Source organism: Triticum dicoccoides, chromosome 7B (assembly GCF_002162155.2).
Source record: "Triticum dicoccoides isolate Atlit2015 ecotype Zavitan chromosome 7B, WEW_v2.0, whole genome shotgun sequence".
NCBI lineage: Eukaryota > Viridiplantae > Streptophyta > Magnoliopsida > Poales > Poaceae > Triticum > Triticum dicoccoides.
The window spans coordinates 257,721,398-257,729,443 of record NC_041393.1 but is presented as its reverse complement, the minus strand read 5'-3'; the positions used below and the strand labels follow the sequence as shown (position 1 = coordinate 257,729,443).

General features: G+C 45.5%; 1 pseudogene; it reads left to right on the top strand.

The window, feature by feature from the left end:
- The window catches only part of LOC119337076, a 6,074-nt pseudogene extending 775 nt beyond the window's left edge, over nt 1-5,299 (top strand).
- The last annotated feature ends 2,747 nt before the right edge of the window (nt 5,300-8,046 follow it).

Genomic DNA, 8,046 nt, shown 5'->3' with positions numbered 1-8,046 from the left:
GTTACCTTGGTCTGGGCAGGCTGGTCTCGCCGGAGCGCCGTCCACGTCCGGAACCCGGCGACAGACACGGCGCTCTCGGGCACAAGGACCTGCCACCAGCCGGCCGGCTTTGTTTTCTTGCTTACAATGCTGCTTGATCCGAGGGGAGGGGGGTGTTGGCCGGCGGTGACAGGTGCAGTGGAAGAGGGGCGATTTTGATACTGTTCTTGGGTGGAGGGGTGCAGGGCTGAGAAGGGCGATGGGGGCGGGGGAGGAGGATGCGGCGGCGGCATGGGAGAAGGTGGAGGCCAAGGAGGAGAGGATCATGGTGTCCGTGCGGGTGCGGCCGCTCAACGGCAGGGAGTCCGGCGACAGCTCCGACTGGGAGTGCATCAGCCCCACCACCGTCATGTTCCGCAGTATCGTCCCTGACCGCGCCATGTTCCCCACCGCCTACACCTACGGTAAGCACCGGCAGAGCTCAATTTTGCAAAGAATGTTGGCGACAATTGCTGGTCTTGATGTTGGGATTTAATTCAGCAGTCGATTTCTCAGTTTGTTCTTCTTTCTTGTCCTTTTCAGACAGGGTGTTTGGCCCCAATTGCTCTACCAGGCAGGTCTACGAGGAAGGAGCAAAAGAAGTTGCTCTATCAGTTGTCAGTGGAATCAACTGTATGTACAGGAGAAATGATGCAACTCCTTTGCATCGCTAATTTGGTCTTTGGATGAACTCATGTGGACCAACTAACATTTGCACATGAATCTCTTCTTATTGACAGCAAGCATATTTGCGTATGGGCAGACAAGCAGCGGAAAGACTTACACAATGACTGGAATTACTGAGTACAGTGTCATGGACATCTATGACTACATAGAGAAGGTGTGTGTGTGTGTGTGTGTGTGTGTGTGCGCGGCACCAGTGATGTTATAGTTCATTTTGTGAGATGATATTTGCCTCATCGTTTGCCATTGCTACAGCACCCTGAAAGAGAATTCATGCTGAAATTCTCGGCAATAGAGATATACAATGAAGCTGTGAGGGATCTTCTGAGCCATGATACGACACCTCTTAGACTGCTTGATGATCCAGAGGTACTCCATTCTCCTTTACTTGAGTTTACTAATAACTATTTTTTCCTCCACCCTACGCTAATCTCGCGTTAGCATTTGAATCAAACAGAAAGGGACTACTGTTGAAAAGCTCACTGAGGAAACATTGAGGGACAAGGACCATCTTAGGGATCTTCTTGGAATGTGTGAAGGTGCGGGCTAAATTTTCTAGAACAAAACATGCACCATGTTTCTTGTTTTCATCATTTGCTTAATTTGGTATGTGCTACAGCTCAAAGAGAGATTGGAGAAACGGCTTTGAACGAAGCGAGTTCTAGGTCCCATCAAATACTCAGGCTGGTTGGTGGCTCTCTTATATATCTATTTTACACTACCTTCTGAAGATGATTTTTGTTGACAAGCTTTTGTTACATTCAGACAATCAAAAGTTCTGTTAAACAGTATTTAGGAAGGGGCAAATCAAGCACCCTGGTGTCATGTGTGGTATGGTTTTCCATTTATATTCATGATTATTTGGTACTATCATGTTTCCATCATCTCTGAGGTTCTTCTTCTGGACAGAACTTTGTTGACCTAGCTGGAAGTGAGCGAGCATCTCAGACTGCTTCAGCTGGTATGAGGTTAAAAGAAGGTAGTCATATTAATCGAAGTCTGCTAACACTGGGAAAGGTTGTTCGCCAACTCAGGTTTGTTTTCTTCTTGCAAGAAGTTGTAATCCCAGTGGTTTAATTCTTATATAAAGAGATTCCAGTCCTAAAAATTATCAGAGTTTGCAAATATACTTCCTCTTTCTTCTGTATTCACTAGATAAAGTAATTTTGAATTCTATTTGGTGTTACAGTTTGACGTGTCTCCTTTCTGCTCATTTTGTCTGCTCTTTCAACAATGCCCTACTATATACTCCCTCCGTTCGGAATTACTCACATTCATTTCTTCGACGAGTAATTCCGAACGGAGGGAGTAGTATCTTTTCTCGACAAAGGCTAATATATTATTTGTTTCAACAAAGTGTAAAAAAGAAGAAGACAAAGGGTAATATATTAACATCAAGATAATACCAATTACACCTTAGTCTGAACTATTATGTTCATCCTGCAGCAAGGGAAGAAATGGCCATATCCCTTACAGAGATTCAAAGCTGACACGCATATTACAGTCCTCTTTGGGAGGCAATGCAAGAACAGCCATTGTCTGCACAATGAGTCCTGCACACACTCATATTGAGCAATCCAGGGAACACACTTCTGTTTGCGACTTGCGCAAAGGAGGTAGTTACAAATGCACAGGTCAATGTAGTGATGTCTGACAAAGCACTACTGAAGCATCTACAAAGAGAGCTTGCAAGATTAGAAAATGAACTGAAATTGCCGGAGTCAGCCTCTTGCACAAGTCATGCTGAAGCTTTAAGAGAGAAGGATGCACAGATTAAAAAGGTACTTTTCCTCACCTGAAATTTTCCAACCCTTGTGACAGTGTTAATTGCAGGACTGCACAATTTCATGCACCATGTACCTCTCCATTCTCTTTTCAGCTGGAAAAACAGCTTAGGGAATTGATAGAAGAAAAGGATACTGTTCAGTCTCAACTTAACTGTTTACTGAAAAGTGATGCTGACGACCATGCCAATGATCGCGCTGCAAAGCGATGGGTACTATCTCTCTCGTATACACAGACTTACTTTTTGCATTATTGTCATGTGTGACATTTAATGATCTGTCCTTCCTCTGATAGGATGTCCATAGTCGGTCCTCAGAGTCTCTTGCGCGAAATGCATCCGAGGAAGCACTTTCGGTTTCAGACACTTATGGAGGTTCTTATCAAGATCAAGGTCATGCAGTGTTTGGTGAATCATATGTCTTTAGTGCTGATCATGATGACTTGTCAATCCCCAATCAAACAATGGATCTTCCTCAGCAAACAAAGGTTCGGAAGCCAATTTCACCTTGGCACCCTCCTAGTAACTATAGCTCTGATGGCACAGAGTCATATAACATGAAGAAAGTAGCTTTCAGAAGTGCATCTGAAGTATCTGAAGAAAATTGTAGGGAAGTACAATGTATAGAGATACATGAGCATAGAAGAAGCACAAGCAAGGAATTTAACGTATTACTCCATGAGGTCACCAAGCTCCACATACCTGAAGCAGAGGACATCTCCAGAGACGCAGTCCCGCAACCTGATGAAGTACCAGAAGCCGTCAGCATAACAGAGAAAATGGAAGATCATATCAAGATATACCCTAGCAAAGAGGAGCGGCAGGCCGAGATCATAGCAAATGCAGTAGAAGGTCCTATTGAAGTGCATCAATGTGAATCTGATGACTTTGCAGACAACTTTGTCAAACTGTACCCATGTGATTCTAACATTTCCTTGGACGTTGGCAAACCTTATCCTCATGAATGTCTGACTGTAAAGAGGTGTATAACGAGCTCCAAGGACAGTGCATTGGCTAGAAGTCAGAGTTGCAGGGCTAGCTTCATGATCATTCCAAATAGTTGGTTTGATGATTCGGAAAACACCGGGCAGACACCACCTGGTGAAATCTTCAGGTATCCTCCCAGAAGGCCTGATAAAGTTAGGAGAAGTCTGTACCAAGGAAATGATGATTGCCAAAACAATAACAATTCAGTAGACCTCTCCGCTGATTCTGGCGAAGTAGTTTGTGATGAAGTAGTTAAGGACACAAGTATCTGTGATGAAATAGTCAAGGACATGAGCACCAGTGATGAGGTAGTCAAGGACATGAGCACGAGTGATGAAGTAGTCAAGGACATGAGCACCAGTGATGAAGTGGTCAAGGACATGAGCACCGGTGGTGAAGTAGCCAAGGAGTGGAGTGCCAATGAAGCAGAACAAGAAGTTTGTGTCGGTGACATCAGTTGTGTGACGGACCTGGAACAGAAGGCAGCAAAACACCATGAGGACCAACCTGAGGAACATCAGGCAGAGGTAATGATGTTAGTTAGTATTCCCTCCGTAATATAACAGCGTTTTGACACTAGTGTAGTAGTGTAAAAAACGCTCTTATATTACGGGACGGAGGGGAGTAACACACTATGGGATTTAGCTGTGCTAATAACGAGAAACTTAACAAAACAGAATTGACTAGTATACTAGTGCCGAATATTATAGCTGATAGCGCCTCATTTTTTTTAGAAAAAAAGGAGGATCTTCCCTGGCCTCTGCATCAAGCGATGCACACAGGCATAGTCGATATTTAGCTTATATATGAAGTGGAATTAAACCAATGTCTTTGTGTATGTCATTTCAGCAGCAGATTGTTCGAGATGAGTGTGCAGCAGTTAAAACTGTCAAAGATGTTGGCATAGATGCAGTCCCGAGTAGTGCCGAGTCTCCTTCGCGCTGGCCTATTGATTTTGCAAATAGGCAGCGAGAGATCATCGAGTTGTGGCACGACTGCAACGTGTCCCTGGTACACAGGACCTACTTCTTCCTCCTCTTCAAGGGAGATGCCGCAGATAGCGTCTACATGGAAGTGGAGCACAGGAGACTGTCCTTCATCCTGAGCTCGTTCAGCACCAGCTCCGCAGGAGGCGAGCTTAACTCCGCAACCGCATCCAGGTAAATACAGTATGCCATATTTTTTTTCGCAGGGTAACAGTATGCCTAAGTATGTTTTGATGGAATAATACTGACGCTGGTTTTGCCGGCAGCTTGAAGAATATGAAACGCGAGAGGGACATGCTCTACAAGCAGATGCTGAAGAAGCTCACCAACGGGGACAAGGAGGGCATCTACGCCAGATGGGGGATCGATCTGGGCTCCAAACAGCGGCGGCTTCAGCTATCTCGCCTGGTATGGGCGCGGGCTGACATGGAGCATGTCCGAGAGAGCGCCTCGCTGGTGGCGAGGCTGATCGACCTGGTTGAGCCAGGGCAGGCTCTCAAGGAGATGTTCGGCCTCAACTTCACGCTGGCTCCCAGAACCCAACGCCGGTCTTTCAGCCTGCTGGGCGCTTGATCTTTGACGTATGGATGGAGGTAGAATGGTTTGGTTTACGTAGTACAGGAGGTTCACTTAACAGGAGGAGAGGACTATGCTCCGCCGCATCAATTCGTTTCACTCATGTGTCTCTGCCTTGATTTTGCTTGTGAATTGTGTGTGTGTGTGTGTGTGCGCGCGCGATATTCCTGTGTGCAATCTTACAAAAGTGAATCAATCAGACAGTACAGTTCTGACTATCCGTGCTGTCGTATGCCCGTTTGTGGGGATTCGTCCATCTAGTCCATCTTTTTTGCCGCAAAAGCGAAGTCAAGCAATAATAAGGGAACTTGACCCACACTGACGAAAGGGTTTGGTAGTTCGAAGGAAGCAGAAGCTTTCTGTCCCAACCTCCAAGGGTTCCTCACTATATGGCACGATCCACTGGACTGGGACAATGGTACGCATCTATGTTTGGTGTCCTCTCTATCACTTCCTTATCAGATCCTGGTCCCAAAGGTAAATACATTGAGTCGGAAAGATGGGGGGCTTGCGTAATCCATAGCCGAACTAGCCCCTGGACCAGCTCTCATAGTGGAAGAATCAAAGGAGAATATCACACGAAAACCAATATTTAATGAAAACTTCGTGAAAACCATATTTTAAAATTTCGAAAAAATCTGAAAAGAATAGGGGATGTTAGAGGGTGATATTTTATTGCCACGCAAAATTTCAAGTTGAAACACATTACGAGATGTGAGCTATGAAAAAAACAAATTCAGCCCTGAATAGTGACATTACTGTTCGGCACTATTCAACGCTAATTTTGTCTTTTTCACAGCTCACATCTCGTAATGTGTTTCAACTTGAAATTTTGGGTGGCAATAAAACATCATCCTCTTAACATATTGTATTTTTTTCAGATTTTTTTTTAAACTTCAAAACATCTCATTCTCGTGGTTTTCACAGGTTTTCACCAAATATTGGTTTTCGTATGATATTCTCTCGGAGAATCAGAGTCTAAGTTAGGCGCAAAAAAGGGGGTTGACATAATTCGTCGTGATTGGATCAATCCGACTCCCCCACAGGAAATGCCAAAGGGCGCCCTTTCTCATTGTCATCTACCGCCCATTTCTTCATCATTAATTGTTGCCTTAAGTGCGTAAAGTAGGCTCGGGCTCTTAGGTTTCTAAATATCTTGTAGAAGCCGAAGGTAGTCCAGTCTGCTTGTTAGGTTGAATTGAATCTTATACATAACCTACGTAGATAAAGAGAAAATCATAATAGTCTAAGTGAACCTCCCAAAGGTATAAGTAGACATTAGTTTTACTGGTTCGGTCTTTTCCCTTTCTTTGTTATGATACCTACATTTTCATACTTCAAACTTCTTATTTATTCAAGGGCTTGTATGTACCGCGTGATTCTAGGTCTATTCAGATGCAACTTCAAGAGAGTTTTGTTCGGCGCTTGTATGACCGTCTTCTCTTTCTATCTATCTCCCTCGGCCGGGTAGTTCTGCTTCCGACGCCGGAGGAGCATGGTGAAAATCTTCGAAGCCTTGCTTGGGAGCGTCGCAGAATCCTACCCCATGTGAATTTGATCACAACTTAATAGAACCAAACACCTCCGAATTTGGATCACAAATTAACAAAACCAAACACCTCCTAGGGCTCTACAATGCTCCCGCAATGCTTTCAAGATTTTAGTTGACGAATGAACCCACACAAGTAGACAGACATAAGTTAGCCCATAACATCCCACCGCTTTCCAGGACCCCAGGGGGGATAAGCCCCCCACAGTATGGAGTTCGTATCGACTCGGGTCATCACTGCTATATATAGCCTTTGTGAGCCATCGCACTAGATAAGATCATCGTTGTAAATCCCCAACATCTGTAACCTCTGCCAATATAGTGAAGTTTCGCTGATTGGCGCCCTGTTTTCCCCCCTTCTCATTGGAGGAGTTTTCCACGTTAAAATCCTTGTGTTCTTGTATTGATTTGATCTTCTCTATTTTTTGTTTGTCCTATCTCTAACAGGTTCATCAGTTTGTAACGTATCCGTTTACAGTTGTAAGAAACAACGTAAAATTCTGTTTGTTTTAGGGACGCCGCTAAGCATGAGATTACTGATAATCTACATAGTATCAGATTGGTCGTAGGATGTCGGATTAAAAACAAGATGAAGGTCCGATTTGCTAGTCTATATCTATACCCCTGCTAATAAAGGAAGGTCGCATTCTTGGCCTACATGTTGGGGAACGTAGCATGCAATTACAAAAAAATTCCTACGATCATGCAAGATCTATCTAGGAGATGCATAGCAATGAGAGGGGGAGAGTGTGTCCACGTACCCTCGTAGACCGAAAGCGGAAAGGTTAGTTAACGCGGTTGATGTAGTCGAACGTCTTCACGATCCAACTGATCCAAGTGTTGGAGAACGTAGTAATAACTCAAAATTTTCCTACGTGTCACCAAGATTAATCTAGGAGATACTAGCAAAGAGAGAGAGAGAGAGAGAGAGAGAGAGCATCTTCATACCCTTGAAGATCGCTAAGCGGAAGCATTTCAAAATCGCGGTTGATGGAGTCATACTCGCGGTGATTCAAATCGCGGAAGATCCGATCTAGCACCGAACGGACGGTGCCTCCGCCTTCAACACACGTACAACCTGGGGACGTCTCCTCCTTCTTGATCCAGAAAGGGGAGAGGAGAAGTTGAGCGAGAGCTCCGGTAGCACGACGGCGTGGTGGTGGATCTTGTGGTTCTCCCACAGGGCTTCGCCAAGCTCTACGGAGGAGGAGGAGGTGCTGGGGGAGGGAGGGGCTGCGCCAGGGGAAGGTTGTGGCTGCCCTCCCACCCCCTCACTATATATAGGGGGAAGGGGAGAGGGGGCCGGCCCCTCTAGATGGATCTAGAGGAGGGGGCGGCGGCCAGGGGAAACCCTAGATGGGTTTGGGCGCCCCCACCCCTAGGAAACTTGCCCCCCCTCAAGCCGGGAGGGGCGGCTGCCCTAGGGGTGGCGGCCCCACCTCTCCAGGTTACATGAGATGGGA